The sequence below is a fragment of the Rhagoletis zephyria genome, unplaced genomic scaffold, assembly GCF_001687245.7.
Source record: "Rhagoletis zephyria isolate East Lansing unplaced genomic scaffold, Rhagoletis_zephyria_1.1 Rzeph_scaffold_02002, whole genome shotgun sequence".
Taxonomy (NCBI): domain Eukaryota; kingdom Metazoa; phylum Arthropoda; class Insecta; order Diptera; family Tephritidae; genus Rhagoletis; species Rhagoletis zephyria.
Genome location: NW_016159086.1, coordinates 16,391 through 35,654, shown reverse-complemented (window position 1 = coordinate 35,654; position 19,264 = coordinate 16,391). Strand labels below are relative to the sequence as shown.

The following is a 19,264-nucleotide window of genomic DNA, read 5'->3' as shown; positions in this document are numbered from 1 at the left end:
CACGACTTTCAACTATTTTGTTAGAAATTTTTTTCCCAGAGTGCATATGGTTTTCAAAATTTTCAAATGCAACGCGCAAGTACTTAGAGTTATCATATTCGAATAAAATTTTGCACAGCTTATTTTTAGACCAAAACACATTATTTTCCGCCCGGCAAACCAAATTTTAATTTTAACGAACGGTCTATTGGACCTACACTTTGAAGGTGCTCCTGGCGTTGAAGGTGCTGAGGGCGGAAGGTACTCACGGTGCTCCTGGCGATGAAGGAGCTGAGGGTAGAAGGTACTGGTGGTGCTCCTGGCGATGAAGAAGCTGAGTGCAGAAGGTTCTAATGGTGCTCCTGGCGATGAAGATGCAAGCGTTGAAGGTGCTGATAGTGAATCTGTAAACAAGCAAAAATATCAATTAAAATTTATAAACATATAAAAAGTCTCAATACATACCTTAAGAATGTGACTAAGTCCTGCTGTTTTGCAATCTAAAATAAGAAATTACATTATAATTAAATAAAATTGTTAAATACGTATTCTTACCTTCAAAATTTTCGTAGTGACATTTCTTCACAGTATGTATACTGTCATCAAAACTCTGATGTTTCTAACTTGCTCGCTCTAACGCATAGAATTCTTGTTAGAGTACGAATTCTTATCGGGTATGTAGCTCTAACAAAGGGACATTTTTTGACAGTTCGAACAAAAAATTTGTAAGTGTGTGGGTGAGATGACTAAAAAGTTGTGAATGTGTTAGTAAATCGTTTGAATTTTAGGGGAAAGAGGTGAGCCGTGGCTGGCAGGAATTTCAATTATAAGAATTGTAGCAGGCTGCGCTGTCAGTTAAAAATATTCACTTTTTCCTCTTATGATAAAAGCTGAGAAATACATTTATCGCGTGAATTGTAGATACGGTAAGTACATTCATATGTATATTGGTATTATGGTATTTTATGTAAATTTCGCATCACAATCTTATTTGCAGCACATATTGTTTCTGGCTACCCTGTCAGAAAAATATTCGGAGATTCCTTTTGTGAGAACTGCTAAGCAATACATTTATTACGAGTATTATTTGTATGGTAAGCATATTGGTGTTTGGTATTATGGTATTTTTGGTGATTTTCAATTCAACATTTCATTTACAGAAAATTTTTCCATTAAATATACTGACATATTGGCTGCGTTTCTTTATACATTCCGGATAATCCCATTTCACAGCCAGAATAAACAGAATGCGTTTGAAATATACGTCAACATATCATCAGGAACGTTCTAAAGAATAAATAAACAAAAAAGTGTATTCCAAACGTTCAGAATGAATAAAGAAATGCAGCCATTGCGTTTATCTCGTAAAGTCTACATAAAATCGGTAACCTTATAATTTCAAAAAGTTATTTTGTTGATCGTAATGACCATTTTTACTACTATAGGATTCAATTTAATATAATTACGCATAAAAATGCCTAGAAAAAAGTGTATGGGAGTGTCAGCTGATCGCAAAAAACGTAATTGCCTTCCAATAAACCAAGGTATGCAACAACGGCAGATCTATTTGCAACGAGCTAGGGAATGTAAGCGGAACCAAAGGCAGAAACAACGGACCGAAGAAAGGCAAAAATTCACTCCCCAATTTAGTAGTGTTTTGGTGTCATCATATTTTCAGCGATTAAGGGAAGATGTAAGTGCAAGGACGTATGGCGGTGCACGACTCTTCCTTATAGACGATGAGATAGAATCAAATTGTGCTGAACGCATGGTGAAGATATGTGAGTTTTGCTCAGCTAAACTTTATCCAGGCGAGGCAGCTGATAATACTGCATCCATCTGTTGCCACAAGAGCAAGGTCAGTTTACCACCAATTTCTGTCCGCGATGAGCTGAAAGCGCAATGATGACATCACAAAAAACTATTTGGAGAATATCCGTAATTTAACAACGGTCTTGCGTTTGCTTCAGTGCAGGTGAACTTTGCCAATATTCCGGGTAGAGGACCATTTTGTTTTAAACTAGAGTACGACGATTCTCAGATATAATTTTTTCTGTTAAAGAAACATTTAATCAAAAAGTTAATTCTGAATATATTTTCTCCTCCAATATTGTATACAAAGAAAGTGACACCATGTTTCCCTGAACTCATGACACTCATATATCAGTCAGTTTGTAATATGTTTTTATGTATGTACCTAATAAGTATAAATAAGTTCTGATGTACTATAAATCTCATTAATGCTTTGTAATATATGTATAATAAAAATAAGGGGTTTATAAGAATAATTATTTCCACGAACTATTAGAACAGTCTGCTTCTATCTGTGGCTACAAAGAGGGATGAGTTTACTGTGTATTTCTGTCTGCGCAGAATGCGCATGGGCCCGCTTGTGTAAATTAAGACAAATGTTACAGTTTTGCACTCATATATTTTTAATAACTTTTTGACAATTTTCACGAAAAAAAAGGAATTATTAACACAATGTTCAGTATGAATTTGCTTTTATTAGTTCCTGGTTGCAATTTGGCATACCTAATGTGTATTTTTATAAGAATTCTGGAGGTATAGGCTCCCACATATCCTTAGTTTGCTTTCACAGCTCATGTACTCCATTGTACGGACTTGAATACTTAGTAAGCTGCGCTTTTAGTTGATTTCGCGAATTCTCCATGAGATTCATGTCCTCGGATTGTGGAGGTTATTCCAAATTAGCAAATTTTCGCTTTTGTTCCAGTCTTTGCGAACATGTGCAGTGTGTTTTGGTTGCTTTTTCAGCAGAAACTTTAATTTTTTCGACTACATCTTGCAAATTTTGTTGAAATATGAACAGATACTGTTCCTTACGCATAATGCGTATAAACGGGTCAATAACATTTTTGAAATACAACCCCAAACGATTATTGACCGACCACTGTGATCCACAGTTTGCTCACATGATGCGCATGGGTTTAATTTGGGTCTTTGATCCAATACTATGCCCGGCCATCTGACTGAAAGCGATTAATTTAGTCTTGTCAGACCAACTAACCTTCCATTAAATCTTAAAAATGTGTTTTTTTATTGCATTCTGTAAGGGCTAACATATCCCAATAGGCAACGGTCCGGTTTTCGTGCGATCCGGCAAAATGATACCACTCTCGCACATGTATTTTGATCAAAATGGTTTTTTCTTCTTTTATTATGCCTTTGCGCTCAATTTGGCAATTCTTCGCCTCACTGTCTACTGATTTGCATTAAATTTTAATACCTTAAGCGCTTCTGTAATAGTGGCTGCACCGCTACTTGCTGGTAAGTTCTCAAGATATCGGATTGTAATATTTTTTGACAGACTTCCTTTGTCCTTAGTAACACTTTAGGCTATATTTTTTCTCAGTCTTAACATTTTCATATGGCGAGCTCCACAATTTTTTGCCATTTTCCCTACGGTCCCGCCTTTCCGCAGTAAATTTATTATTTATTGGTGATCACTTCTTGAATAAATTACAATACAGAAAAAAGTCATCTGACTTCCCACTAAGTAAAAGATAACTATAAAATGCAAAACTGAGAGTGAGTGCAAAACTGTAACATTTGCCTTAACTTACATTTTTGTCTGCTGGTTTGTTTATTGTTGTTGGATTGACTTCAAATCGTTATGAGAGAGGGAGTAGGGGTGTACCAATAAGAATATACAACAAAAGTATGAAAGTCGCTAGAACTTGGAAAGATAGCGGCGGCTGAAATAAAAAGTGTTACACCATGTTACAGTTTTGCTCGTCACTGTACATGCATATCGTCGTATAAAGTACAGTTACAGAATAAATCCTTATCCATTCGTCCTGAAATATACTATCCAAAAATGCGATTGCTTTATAAATAAGAGAACCATTTTGAAATATGAGTGTTTTTACTCTCTAGAAAATAATTTTTGCAACCTCACATACGCGGTTTTGCCTTTCTGTTGATACGCGGTTTTGTACGTTAAACGACGATATACAGATTATTAAAGACGACCTAAATTACACTGTGTGACAAAAAAAATTTATATAGTTTTTTCGAGGTTCACACTTGTTGTAGGTCTATTCAAGCAGTAAAATCTGGATACTCAGAATTTTAAATACACCTTCAAAATCTGGCTTAAGGTCAAAATCCGCGTTTTTCAAAGGGTGACGCACAGGTATACTTGCTCGCAACTTTATTTCTGTTTACCCGGTGAAAAATACGTATATATGTATGTGATTCAAGATAAGACATTTCGCTTTGCTTAAGAAATGGCAAAGGAATCAGTGATCGGACTCAAAAAAAATTGTGTTGTAGAATCTGGAAAAAATGTGGTAGATTTCAAAAAAATGTGGTAGATCTCAGGTTTTGGATCAAACTTTGTACAAAAATTAAAAAAAAATTGCAAGATTTCACCTAAGTTGCAAACATTTTAATTAGAATCTAAAACAAAATTCATTTTAGTTTAATAAAGTGCAAGATTGAAGTTGATAAAAATTGCATTGAGTTTTGGCAATTTCTTCCTTGACAGTTTCGAACATATTTTGAAAGATTTCTGCAACCTTGCGGAGTGCTGCCAGCTTTTCTTTTTATCACATCACGATGTAGCGAACAAATGTGGCTCGTTCCAGAAATGCTACTTGGGATTTGCCGTTTTGACAATTCTCAAGTAAAAGTAAACAACGCTTTAGAAATTTTAGATGCAATGAAATTTGCTAATCCTTTCACAAAAATCGCCGGTTTTTATCATTTTCGCTATTAATTCTTTTTATAAATCATATATTTTGCAATTTAACACAATAAAACCACGTTTGATGTCGAAAAATTTAATATTGAGAAAATTTAATATTTTACGGTTTATTTTATCCTCCCATTCTGCCTGTTGTTAGTGTTTAGTGTTGGACAATGTTTGCTCTTAAAATTAAGAAAATTGTGTTGAGCAAAAATAAAACTACTAAAAAACGCGAATATGTGGTAGACTTCATACATACATAGGGTGGCCATTCTCAAGACAAATTACCATTTATAAATGGTTGTAAACAACGAAATGTTTTCTCTTAAATGGCATATGTAAGTATTTTTCATCGGGCAAACAGAAATAAAGTTACGAGCAAGTATATGCTTCAACCTATGAAAAATGCGTTTTTTAGCCCAGATTTTGAGGGTGTATTCAAAATTCTGAGTACCTGTGCGTATATATTATTTTTGTTTATTTCACTTCAAATCTCACGAAATCATAAATGCAAAAGTATGGTTGACACCGGATCAGCTGTTTAAGTATTTATGACCAAATGGTTAAATCGTGTGAATGAATGTGGACAATATTTGTCACTTTACTGCTGTGCGCAAATGTGTGCCAAATCATTTGGATCTTTGGCAGCCAAATCGTCTGATCGAAAGACAAATCATTTGTACATCGCTATCCAAATGCGCAAATGTGGACAAATCTAAATTTGGCATTTTGTGTACAAATGTACAAATCGTGTGATCCCTGCTTAAGGCGACTATGAATAGCTTTAGTTGTGACTTAGAATAGTTTAGACTTAGTTGAGTACTAAATATGACTATGAATATGCGCCATGCTGACTAAATTTAACATTAAGTTTATAACTAATACTAGTCTGATCTTCACCCTACCATCACCAACTACAACTAATTTAGTATTTAAATTCCAAATAGACCTTATCCTTAGCCGAAGATGTTTAACTTTTGTTTTACTATTATTATTAAATATATTTCTTCTTCGGTTGCTGTAGCTAATGTGTTCTAACTAACAGAATTTACCTTAATAACTCAAAATACTTAATATGATAGTGGGAGGTGTCCCATGAATTTACTGTACCTATGCAGCTTCTCCTACGGATCATCATCATGTGGTGGAAAATAGGCAATGAACATAATAAATATGTAATTGACAAAAATAACTTGAAGAGAGACTTATACAGTTGACAAACGGGCTCGATTATTTGCATAAACAGCCTTTATTTGCCTTGACTCATGCATTTTTCTCTTTAAAATGCGGATAAGCAGCCGAACAAATGCACGAAATTTTTGGGGATTAACTCGGATCCGGGCAGTTTTCGTTAACAACACTGGTAAAAATGGCCAGCTGTTGTCTTTTGTACAAGTAAGCAAACAAAGCGCGCGAGTTCCGCGTCCGCGGAGCCGAGTGGTAAGAGTTACGGGCTACAAGCCTGTAGCTGCCAGGTTCGATACTCGGTTGGAGCTATTGCGAAATTTGTTTTTGTTTTTATTATTTATTTTATATTTTTTTTATTTTTTTTATCTATATATTTAATTTTACTTTATTTTGTTTTCATTTGCTGATTTTATATCATATTTTTTATTTTACTATTAGTTAATTTAAATTTTTACAGTTGAATTTTAGTAAAAAGTCAACAACAACAAACTGAAAGCAACTTAAAAAAATATAGAACTTATAAAAAAAGAATGAAAACGAAATAAATTAAAATTCAATTGGCCGTGGGTTTCGAACCCACGACCTTGCGGCTCGTTTATCCACATAACTGCCGTCTGTTAGGTCAAAATTATTATGAGCATATGTGTGCCAGAGCATATGTATATGCATAAGCTTTGCCGTCTATCACAGCTTTTACATTAAACTCCCGCTTCTGCCGACAGGCACTCTTTAGGAAAATGTGCTTTCGATTGCTGAAATTCTCAAAACCGGTTATTTGCCTATTTTCTTCACACGCTCTTGTACTAATTAATTCAGCCCGCGGCATACATACGTATGCACATATACATATATGTGCGTATGGATGAATTTATGAATGTAACAAATTAGGTATGCATACGAATGGAAAACAAAACTAGTATTCAACCAAAAGAATGACGAATTATTAAACTTAATTATGACTTGTTAACAGTGCTGTTAAGCAACATATAAGGTACAGTACTGTTAAGGTCTTTAGCGGTATTCACTTGGGATTGTTTTTTTTTTTTAGTTAATTTGCGAAAGTCTTTAAAATTTGTTAAATGTTTCCCGAATTTTTACATTATTTTTTTCGGTGTTGACTGTAATTGACCCATCTATATGCATGTAGCTTTTAGTTTCCTTTTTGCCTATCCGTATATGTAGGTCTATACGTTTTAAAGGAGCGCCCTCTTTTCACATACATTAAGGCAGTATTACTATTTTTTTTTTGTACTTCTTTTAGTATAGTTTAAGGTAGTTTTAAGATTAGGTTTACGATTTTCTTTATGTAATTAGATTTAAGCTATTCTATGCAGTGTTTGTTTCCGTATTTGGCACTACGTTTTCTGTCTTCTTCACAGGCTGGACTTATTGCCTGGTAAGAGGGAACGTTCGCGTTCTTATAGTAGGTTGATTGATTCAATATTCCCAGTTTCACAAACAACATTAGGTTGTTTCCTTGCGCATACCCGCAACTTTGATGATGATGATGCTGAGAAAATAGGTGGTTGATGGGCTCAGCCGTGCCCCCCACCACTATGTACCCTCAAAAATCACCGAGCTGGAATCGTTGGTGTGAGTTTTTTTTCTTTTTGCTTTTGAAGAAAATACTCCTATTTCGCTTTATATTTTAGTTCACTAACAAGATCTAAATAAAATAAGCAAAAGTAGATAGGTGTCAGCATGTGGCCAACAGCACACGTGTTTAAGTAGTATGTTACGCACTGTAGAAAATCGGCTACTTGTTTATTATTACTAATTTTGATATGCACGTCTCGAAATCAAAAATAGAAAGAAAGAAATATTTGGCGGAAGCCCTATCACCCACAATACTAAAATCCTAGTCTGTTAATCTTTAACAGCGCTCTGTTATGATGACAGTTTGAAATAATCTAGTACTTACGACTGATTTATTAATTTCCTATTAAGGTGATTTAGACTACTCAATTTGTGCACAACGGAAAAAGGAGGTTACTGAATTAATTCCTCACGAAGTTATTAGATATATATATATATATGTAAATTGAAATAATGCTGTATGGCGTTATTTCTTATGGCTTTATGGCACGGCGTCGTCACATGCATCCTTAGCTGACGATTTTTTTGTTTTGAGCGCAATAGCACGTCTTCTTGCCTTGGCACATCCAAAAAATTATTGGCACTGGAATTTTTTCAGTTTTATACAGATTTGAATTAATTTTTACAAAAATAACTGACAACAGCTGTTGCAACTTATTACCGAATCGAAATGAAAACGATTCGAAAACGATTTCGAACTTGTTCGATCGCACTCGGAATTGAAAAGACCACCAAAAAATTAGTTACAATGTGTGTCGTTTCAAGTTGAGTCGAAATGCAGAACAGGGGCGATAATGTGTATACATATTTAGAAGCTGTCAAAATTTGACCTAGCCCCATGGTGAAATAAGCGAAGGTGATGTCAGTACGAACTCACCAAATGGTAGACTCTTAATTGTGGCATGGGAATAAGAAGCTTTGGAAACGCTACTACATAACATTAGTGTAAATGATTTGGATGGGTTATAGTTAGGTATGTGTACATGTATAAATCGAAATTGCAGAGGTGGTCTATTAGCAATATCTCATAACCCAAAATTGCTCATTTTTATCTACAAAGATCCGTGCATTCATTTACTTTTAAGAGTGCAGCACCGTCTATAAGAATCGTTAAAAAACTATAAATGGATTTTTTCGATCCGTGGGTCCGTGTTAACTTTCCGTGTCGCATATAAAAAATGTATATATGTCTAGGCTTGGACCAAATTTATGAATCGATTTGAATAATTATTTATTCTCAAAAATACATTTCTTCTGTTCAAATTGAATTGTAATTTTTGCGAGACTAATTATTTTTGTTGAACTAAGATTTCGCAGAACCAAATTATTTAGTTTATATACATACATGTAAGTACATATCAGCTTCGTATTCGCTCTCTATTACCCATTTTTCTAGCGTGGGAACGCCTTTTGGGCTGTTTGGGATCCCATGGGCTCGTGTGGAACAAACCTATTGTTACGTTTATCCTTGTTTACTTAGGGTTTACACCGGACAATACTGTCATGACAATAGCAATACATGCAGACTCTTTTATTAATACATTCATACTTCTTCAATTGTCTCAATCACTGTCTTGATTATTTTGAAGACAGTAACTCGGACAATGATTTGACGTATGCAGACAACAATTTTGACGTCTTGTGCAAGAAAGAAGAGAAATTCATAACAAAATAACTGTAATAATAAGCGAGACGTTGATGTGTATGTAATTTTGTCCCTTCTTTTTTATTATATAGTGGCTAGCTCAAATAGCTCGCTCAAAATGCGTATTTCTGCAACTTATAATTCAACGTTCACGTTCGGAATTTTGCTCAAAATGAATTGCCTTAACTATTGTCAGGACGCCTACGCCACGGAGACAATTATCAGCGTGTTTGACAACTAATACGTATTTCTTTATTGTCTTGACAGCATTGTCCAATGCATAGGGAATCGATAGCCGATTTGATTGATGACCAACTACTCACAACTGCCGCGGACAGACAAGGTGGGTATTCGAATCCTTGTCCCGGAAGGACGTCTGATGATGGTCAAGTCTTATTCACCAAAATAGCTATCACTTCTACCTCACCTGATTTTAGGTTGCTGTTGTGTTTTCACAATACCAACTCAAACAATTCTTACTTAATTTCTTTTAATTCTACCTAATTTCATAATTTTTTTTTTTTTTCTTTTAATTTATGTTTAGAAATACAATTTATTTTTCCCTTTTAGAACGACGACTGTAAGTTTCATCTAAATCAGTGATTCCCAAAGTAGTCCAGTGGACCCCCTTCTTCAAAATTCAAATAACATAAAAGAAATTCAGATCTTAATTCGACTGAAGCTAACGGTTCTTCTATTAAAACTTATGGTACAAAACTTTTAAAAATTTCATATTAGCGGATATTTCAACACCAATCATTGGCGCTAACTTTATAGAGATTTGGTATATTAGTTGATATTAAAAATAGAGAAATTACTGATTCAACAACAAAATTGAAAATTTCTGGATCATCTGGTTTTTGCGATTCCAATTTCTGAAAATAAGTTTTCTAAACTTTTAAATTATTTTCCTTCAATCACTTGTGAACCAGATTACACTAAACCAGTGCAACACCAAACGGTTCACAGAATCGAAACAAAAAGAGTGCTACCTTTCTCTAAACCTCCTCGTCTTGATCCAATTAAATTTAAAATAGCAAACACAGAATTTGAATTTTTAGTTAAAACAGGTATATGTAGACCTTCACACACTATTACATTGCATCCCCTTTACATTTAGTTCCTAAAAAAGAACCAAATGATTGGAGACCTTGTGGAAATTACAGAAGACTTTATTGCATTACTATTCCAGATCGTTATACGTTACCTCACATTCATGATTTAACTAATGATTTAAAGAACAAACAAATATTTTCAAAAGTTGATCTTGTTTGTGCATATCATCAAATACTGATGGCTGGAGAAGATATACATAAGGATGTTGCGATACCACTGATATAATCTTGGTATCGATACTATGGTTTCGATACCGGGTAAATGGGTATTCGATACTAAGGTGACGATACTATTGATACATATGGGATACATATTTTCTTTCGATACCACTTAGGGCCGGTTGCTCAAAGCCTGGTTGACACTAATCCCTGGTTAAACATCGTTATCGACGTTACCGACACCGTGTTATATGCATGGAGTCGAAAACGTCGATAACGATGTTAACCGATGATTAGTGTTAATCATGCTTTGAGCAACTGGCCCTTAATGTATCATAATAACATCTTTCATACAAACCATATTGTTCCTAGAATTCTATTTAAGTATATTTCCTGTTTAGTGACTCTATGTATCGTTTGCGCGAAATTTTATTTCCTATGCGTATTTGATACTGGTATGGCATCGTACTGTATTCAAACCGTATAAACACAGTACATATACAGTGTAACGACATTGATTGGTTTTTATTTCTTTTTTTCTGCTTTTACGCAGAAAAGTAAAGTATGGAATCATGATACAAATATTTACAGGTAAAACCGCTCGCTCAATTCGTCGGCCATCATTTATTTTTTGAAGTTTGTCTACTTTATAAAATTGAAATTCTTAGAGCAACTCAAATGCCAAATCAAAGTAAAACAAAAAATTAATAGATGAAAATATTCAAAGTTGTGAGATTGAAAATTTGAAAACATTCTTATTATGGTAGCAAACTTCAAATATGTTCAGGCTGCCTCTCAGCGGTTTTACCTTCAACTTTTTGTATCATGGTATGGAATCACATTACCAAGATTGATAAAAGCTCGGTATAGTGCAACGTCTGTTCGATCTGAAATTACTAAAAAAGTCAAAGACAACTAATTAAAAACATAATAATAATAATAGATTGGCGCTTACACATATGTTAGTGTTTGGCCGAACTTCTCCTCCGATTTGTTGCGTGCGCCTTGATGTTGTCACACAAAGCGGAGGGACCTACAGTTTTACGCCGACTCCGAACGGCGATTGGATTTTTATGAGAAGCTGTTTTTCATGGCAGTAATACACTCGGTGGGTTGCCATTGCCTGCCGAAGGACGACCGCTGTTAAGAAAAAACCTTTTTCTATATTTTTTGCGATGTTGCTTTGACCAGGGATTAAAAACAACTTAAAAAAATATAGAATTTATAATTGAATGAATAAAAAAAAAAATTAAATGAATATTGTACTTGCCGTGGGATTCGACCCACGACCTCGCGGCTCGTAAATCCGCATGACTGCCGTCTGTCAAGGCACAAATTTGATCAGATCAGTTGCGCCGTTAATCCGGATCAACGTTGCCGTCTGTTTATGCTTTTAGAGAAGATTCAAAACACTCTTCTGCAGAATTAGTTTATGGACAAACATTAAGATTACCGGGTTAATTAGTTGTAACGAACAGTTATAATGATGAAGTTGATAATACAAATGAAACTCTTTCTAAGCTAAGAAAATATTTATCAAATGTTAGATCGAAGGTTGTACATCACAATGGAGAATACTCTTTGGTCCTATTTGGATACGTTGGAGTACGTTTTTGTTAAAGTTATTCACAAGTCAAATTTGCAATCACCTTATGAAGGACCATTTAAAATTATTTCGAAGAATAACAAAGTCTTCAAAAGTCAACATGGAAATATGATTAAACGGTTTCAATAGATTTACGCAAACCTGCAAATATAATTTCTGGTACAACACAAAACTCTAATTCACTAGCGATGCCAAATTCAAAAAAAAAACATTTAACATTAATTAATTTATCGTTTTACTGGAGGGGGAATAAAAGCAGGGTAATTAAACTGTATGTTTTTACGCTTGTTTACATTCTTGAATTTAAATTTATTGTTCTATGAATTTGTTTGTTATTGGAAAAGACAATTTTTGATTTATTAGGAAATTAACTTTCAACAAGATCAAACAATAAAGAAAAAAAAATAAAAAATAAAATTAAATCTCATATTTTGATAGGTGTATAGTGCTCTTGACGCACTGGTGAACTTACCGTCACCATACGTGGGGAAGCCTTCATGGCCACCTGCAGACTAAAAAGAAACGGATGTTGGTATAACACTGAGTGAGGTGATGCTGAAATCGCCGAAGTCAGATATTTGAGCACTTGTGTCTTTTCAATGCTCCATGGTAGAACGCCACCATTACCTTTGTTGAAGAGATTCCAGAGAGAGAGAGTTCCCTGAGTGGGAATGCTGGTTTAATTCCAGCACTGAGCCCGCACTCGTACATTGTCGATTCTTCACTGAGGGCTCCAAAACTGACTCAGGGTCAGGATCTGAAGTATTTGTCGAAGTTAATGGGGCTAAGCTTCCTTTTTTTCTCTAGGGGAATATGCTTCGGTCTTCCAGGCTGAGGTATTTGCAATCCCCGAAGACATAGACTACGTGGTGGAAAATAGGTGGAGGGGAAGGAGTTAACGTGTCCACAGGTACAGCCAAGCTGCATACCAGGCAACCCTCGATCCGCAACCAGTTATAGCACTCCCCACTTCGACCATCGAAGCCACCATCAGAAACTGGGTGGATACTTCGCTCAGCAATGACTGGGAGCCATGGAGTGGATGCAGGTGGGCAAAACGCATCTTGCCTTCAATCTGAGGAGCTATAGCTAGTTTTTTCCGCTCACTGAGAAGACGGGACTGGTCACTTCACGTGGCACAATCACGTGACTGTGATAGGCGTAAATGACAACTCCATTTGCCCATCCTGCTTTGAAGAGGATGAGAGGGAGGAACACTTCTTGAGCTTCTTGCTTGCTTGTTTGTTTATCATCGATTTATCTAGATTCGGTCTTTTCTTTCTTGTCAGTTGCTGAATTTGAAGTTTGGGGTAAAGGCTTTGCAAATTTGTTGTTTCAAGTTTTGTGTTTTAAAATGCGAGTGACGAATATTTTTCGCATCACTTTAAAACTCTGAGCGATAAAAATAAAAATGATGATATCAACACAATTGACAAATACATCACATGCAAATTCATGAATGAGCCGAACATGTGAGGAGTTTATTTAGTGCTCTTAAAAAATATAACTCCTCAGACCGAGATAGTTCTTTCATGGCTTTACGAGGGGGTTTACGAGAAAAATAAGTTTGGGAACCTCTGATCTAAATCATCAGGTTTCACGCTCCAGCAACATTCCGCGAGCATTAAATCTTAGGTTAGGTTAAGTTGATGTGGCAGTCGGTTCAAATTACCAACTCACTTAGACCTTTTGAAGGTCCATTGTGGTACCACTGCAGAACACGGGAACCTTGTGAGAACCATTTCGAAGCTCTTAAAAAGCGTAGGATTGGTTTTATTCCTACGCATGATAATTCCGTAGGAGAGCTAAAGAAGGGTATACCTGCCTGCTCTCCTTCTGGTCAGAGCTGGGCAGCTACAGAAGAAGTGCTCTACGGTTTCTTCCTCTTCCTCATCCCTGCAACTTCTACAATATTCGTGGGAGAATATTCCTACTCTCGAAGAGTGCCTGCCCAATAGCCAATGACCGGTAACACGAGCCATGGCCCTTGCAATATCCTCTCTTGAGAGGCTGAGCAACTCTTTCGTCTTTTTCTTATCTATTTGTGACCAAAGTTGCCTGGTTGTTCTACAAGTGCCCTCCTCTAGCCATGACCTGTTGGCCTCTTGGATCATGCTATTTCGAAGTTCTAATTTGCAGGTTGCCAAGGGTATCCCAATAGTGCCTCTGTTGTCACATAGGGGGAGATTGCACGGTGGAGAGAATACAGAAGGTGGCGCCGATGGCAACACCGCTAATCGGCTCTCAGTGAATTTGACAGAATCAGCTGTTTTGCTGACGTCACAGTCGAGATGACAGCAGTAGTGATGTGCTGAGTCAATACTTTTAGGTATCCAATACTCTCGATACTCGGTACCGAAACATTTAGGTTTCGAATAAAAGCGCACATAGGCCAAGCATATGGAAAAAACGGTTCAGGGGAGACTCGCCTATCAAAACCCGAATTTAGGAGCCAATAGAGCTTTTAATACTGATTCAAATGAAAGATGTATATATGTCGGTTTGAAGCCATAAATCAGAGAAACTCTTACTTAATTGAAGCATTTTTGTTCCAGCTGAATCGGACGATATCATTTTTGTAGGCTTTGGGGGCAGATTCTGTAACCAGTTAGCGACAATTTTCGAATCGGTTTTGTTGACGTATGATATGAAATATTTTTACGTCAACAAGTGCGATATGGATCCGATACTTGTCGCTAACTGGTTACAGACTCTCCCCCCTGAAAGGCTTCTCATCCGTCAAAGTATTTTTCTTGAACCTTGGATCGACTAAGGTTAAAACTGATAAAATAATACTTCTCTGTTGCGATAAGTTCAAGTGTTTTAGCCGATATCATATAAATTAGTAATGAAAGTTTTTCCTTAACTTGAAATGCATATAATAGCGAAGGTTTAATGTAAAGAATCAGTATCGGGTACCGATAAGGAAGTGTTGGGTACCGAAACCTTTTTTAAGTATTGGGTACCGACAATTCAGCACATCACTAGACAGCAGTTTTACTTGCCGCTCTCAGTTGTCAACTCTACGGTGACGTCACGCCAAAATTACTCTAACGAATTCTGCTGCAATCGGCGCAATATTGTATTCTATCATTCTTGGGGAGATTGGTACCTTTCCTGGCCAGCTCATCGGCCCTACAATTTTCTTCAATATCTCTGAGTCCCGGAACCCATATGACGCTGACCTTGCTGCGAGACATTCCTGCGCAACCTTCGATCTCTGCATTACCATGTTCATTGATTTAATGGCCGTCTGGCTGTTGGATAAGATATTAATCGTCGTCCTCGTTACGACATGCGTACTAAGGTACACAGCCACCTCCTTTATAGCTAAAACTTCTGCCTGATAAACACTGCAGTGGTCCGGACGGATAGTTCCAGTCCTAGTTCCTTGGAGAAAACTCCGTAGCCAACCCTATTGTCTAGCTTGGATCCATCCGTATAAGAATTCAGTTCCCACCTTCTCCATGGTCTTGGTGTTTGCTATTCTCTTGACGGGATGCTCGTCTTAAAGAGCCTATCGAAAGTTGGTTTAAGGGCGGAGTAGTCCACTTCTTGTTCATGACTACCCAGCGTGTGCAGTATAGAGGCGCGACCGGAACGCCGATCTTTTCATAGCACCATGCTTTCTAGTCTGAGCGCTGAATCGGCGGCCGCGTATTTTCCCACCAGGTTTATTGCGGGCAGATTGGTTACCACCTCTAGCGCTTTGTTTGGGGTGGTCCTTAAGGCACCTAAAATGAATAAAAACGCTGTTCTTTGGACCTTACTCAATAGTTTTAGGTAACTTGCCTTTTGAGTTGCTGGCTACCATACAAGTATTCCATATAATAATATTGGCCTAACCACCGAGGTGTAAAGCCAATATTTAATACGAGGCGTTAGCCCCCACTTGATTCCGACTGCTTGTTTGCAAGAGTATAATACAAAGTTGGCCTTCCTTACTTTTTCTTCTATATTAGATTTCCACGTGAGTTTCCTATCTAATATGAGTCTTAGAGGCGAGAGTATGGGAAGCCTATGTTTCCTTGTACAGAGAATTGCTTCGGTTTTTCGGGGTTTATTCCAAACCCCCTACTCTCTGTCCAATTTCTAAACGTGGCCATGTTAGAGCGCAAAATCTCCATTACGGCATTTGAGTGTTTGCCTTTAACGGCAATTGCCAGGTCGTCAGCATATGCAGAGACGTGGCAGGGAGGGTTACCTTCATCAGAGAGTTTACTGCCATATTCAAGAGAAGAGGAGAGAGAACCCCTCCCTTAGGAGTGCCTCTACCGACCTCTTTGCTTATTGTGGTGTTGCCAGGCTTAGCGGTTTTTTTCCTGCTGGCAAATATAGACTCAATCAGCGTCGCCACGTTGTGATTAACTCCAAACTCTTCTAAGGCAGCCGTTATGGCGCTTGCATTAATGTTGTTGAAGGCGCCTTCTTTATCAACAAAGGCAACCAGGTTCAGGGTTATATCAAAAACTTCCTCTCTACTCTTTGTTATAAAGGTAGGCTCTGAGCCTAAATTCAATACACTAAGTGCTGTTTTATCTAGCTCTATGCTTGCCGCTACCAGATCGTCGTCACTGAGCTGTGGAAGCTGGAAGATGTTTAAGTTGTTCCTTGCTAATATGCAAGCTCGAGTCTTACCTGCATTTTGTGCGGCAATTAGCAAGCCCGCAGATTTTGTAACCGTGTATTCGCGGCTCCTAGATGAGGGTAACGTCAAGTCCATCGGCAGCCAGGCGGACCTCAAGATCCGCAGACGCGTGTTTAGAATCGTGGAGGTTTATCTGGATCAGCTTCATACGAATCCGTCCGCTTTACCTCCACCATTGTGACATCTACGTCCGTCTCCTACTCACCCTCGGTGTCATCGGCGATGAGATCCTCTTCATAAAACAGCGACCCCAAACCTGTTAGCCTCTCCGAGTCGGATGAGCATTGGATGCTGTACAACCCTTCTTCACCACCGCTGCGCATGCCGAACTTGTCGTTCTCATCAATAAGGTCCAAGCGCCGCTGCGGTAGATTCGAATGGTTGCGTCAACAAACCTGAATCTGACTATCCAATCCTTCTGCCCCAAGGGGCAAGCGATTCGGCGCTGAGGAAAAGCAACACCTGCTTTCTGTTCTCTATCGTCTCCGCGATCTTCCCCACCTTCCAATTGTGTGTTGGTAGGTCCTTATTGCAAGATCAAGGGGTCCGCTCTATTTTTTCAGGCTCGGTCGGTTCAGCCGGAATCCAAGCCCGAGTCCTAGGTCTGCTAGGAATCTCTTTCTTGTGGATGGCCTCGAGCTTGGTCCCCGGCCAAACCTCACCTACCTTGCTGACGGCCAACCTGTAGAGCTGGCTCGCAAGCGATGAGCTTTGCTCTACCCTGGTACCATCCGGAATCATGGCAGAGAGGAGGAGGGCAAGGTTTTTCCTCTAAGACCTGGAGGTAGATTTCGGCAACAGCCTCCTCCACCTGCCTCCATTTCTCCTTCAGGATAGTCCCTTCCTCCTCCCCTCTGTCAATGATGGCTAGTACCTCACCGCCTCCCTTAACTACGTCCCTGAAGGAGGGATATTTATGGCCGCCTGTTCTCGGCTTTTGGCGACCCTATCCCCTGCCTGTTCAGCAGATCGTTGCCTCTTTGGAACAGTGCCTGCCGGTTTGCCCAAGCTGGCTACTACTCCCCTCGCCCAATTCAACGACTTGACTTGTTCCTCCGTCAGCCGTTCTGTCGGCAGGACCCTAATTGCCGCCTTCTTGTCGTACTAGGCATGCTTCGAGGGCCCTTGACCTGTGATTCCAACCTTCTTTGAGCTGCTGGATATATCAGCAGCATCCTGCCGGTTTAACCTTGAAGCTGGTGCCGCACCACGCCCTTGGGTTGAGGAGTGTGTGTTTTGGGGTCTAATTTCCTTAGGCGGAGCTGACGTCACAGCTTCAGCCGAGAAACGGTTGGAGACAGGTTTTCCCAGACTCCGTTCGAGGCTGGGCTAGTTTTTAATCTGGGTCCTCAGCCAGGCTGAACATCAGGACCGGTCGTCTAACACCTTGTTCCAAACCAGAGCTTTTTTCAAGAGGTTTGCTCCTCCGTTACCTCCATAGGCCACGATCAAAAACCATTTCCATATAACTAAGCTATTGAGGAGCTTAAGCACATAGCACTGATTTATGATCTTAGCTGGACACCATTCTTACATCGTACAGAACCTAATCTGTAGTGCCCATTACCAGTCGGCACCCTCGTGGAAGGTTCAGCCCGAAGGCTTCGCCGACCAGCATTGAAACTTAATCTTTCCCTTTGTGTCTTGTCTCCATTATCATCATTTCTTCATGTAATTTTTTGCCGTGCTCGTTAGAAACTTCGCCGAGATTGTCAGAAAAAAAGCTCTATATGTTTGTGTAGCATGTGGATTTTTAATAACATTAGTTCAAAAAATGCAGCAAAAGCTGATATTCAATCTTGAACAGTTTCTTTATAGTTTTCCACCTTCTTGTTGCCTAGGAAACCTCTTATTACTAAGCTGATACATTTCCACGCTCTAAGTTCTCGCTCGCTCACTTTTTGTTCCAATACTAAGTCTTTCATATATGCACACATCGTCGTTTAAAGTACAAAATCGCGTATCGTCGTTCTGCAAAACCGTGTAATTGACATATTTTGCCATAGATTGGATTTGCTCACACAAGCTCTTGTGAGTATGAGTGTTTTTGCTCTCTAGAAAATAACTTATGCATCCTCACGTACGCGGTTTTGCATTATCTTGATACGCGGTTTTGTACTTTAAACAACGATATGTATATTGAATAAAATTTGTTTTAAAAATAGAATGAGTACAAATTGCACTAAACACCAATTTTTCGCACTACAGCGACATCTGTATGCTGTCAAATCTCAAAATAAATATTATATTCAGCCCGATTCTGAATAGGAACTCCCTAGGAATTTTTCCTCATTTCTTTCTATCATGAATAAAAATTCACTGAGGATTTTTTCTCTTTCCCTATTCTCCTAGGGAAAATGTATTTCGGAAAAAAGGTATTACGAATATCAAAAAGGAGGAGAATTGATTTCGTTATTCTGGAAGAATTTTCACCGGTATTTTAAAAGGGATCTGCTACAAAAATGTAAGTTAATTACAATTTAAAGGAAATTTGGTGTAATAAAACGTTTAAACCTTGCATTTTAGGTCTAAAACAACAAATAAGAAACAGGTAGAAATCTTAATAAGCCTAATGGAAGCTAGGCCGGACATTGCTCGCGGCTTCCATAACAAC

At 38.0% G+C, this 19,264-nt stretch overlaps 1 long non-coding RNA gene across 1 annotated transcript in view; it reads left to right on the top strand.

The window, feature by feature from the left end:
• LOC108365799 (uncharacterized) overlaps nucleotides 1-11,232 on the top strand; it is a 13,026-nt gene extending 1,794 nt beyond the window's left edge. The window contains exons 2-3 of the long non-coding RNA XR_001848003.1: nucleotides 2,582-2,586; nucleotides 11,124-11,232. This is a non-coding gene — a long non-coding RNA (uncharacterized LOC108365799). The remainder of the gene's footprint in view (nucleotides 1-2,581; nucleotides 2,587-11,123) is intronic.
• The last annotated feature ends 8,032 nt before the right edge of the window (nucleotides 11,233-19,264 follow it).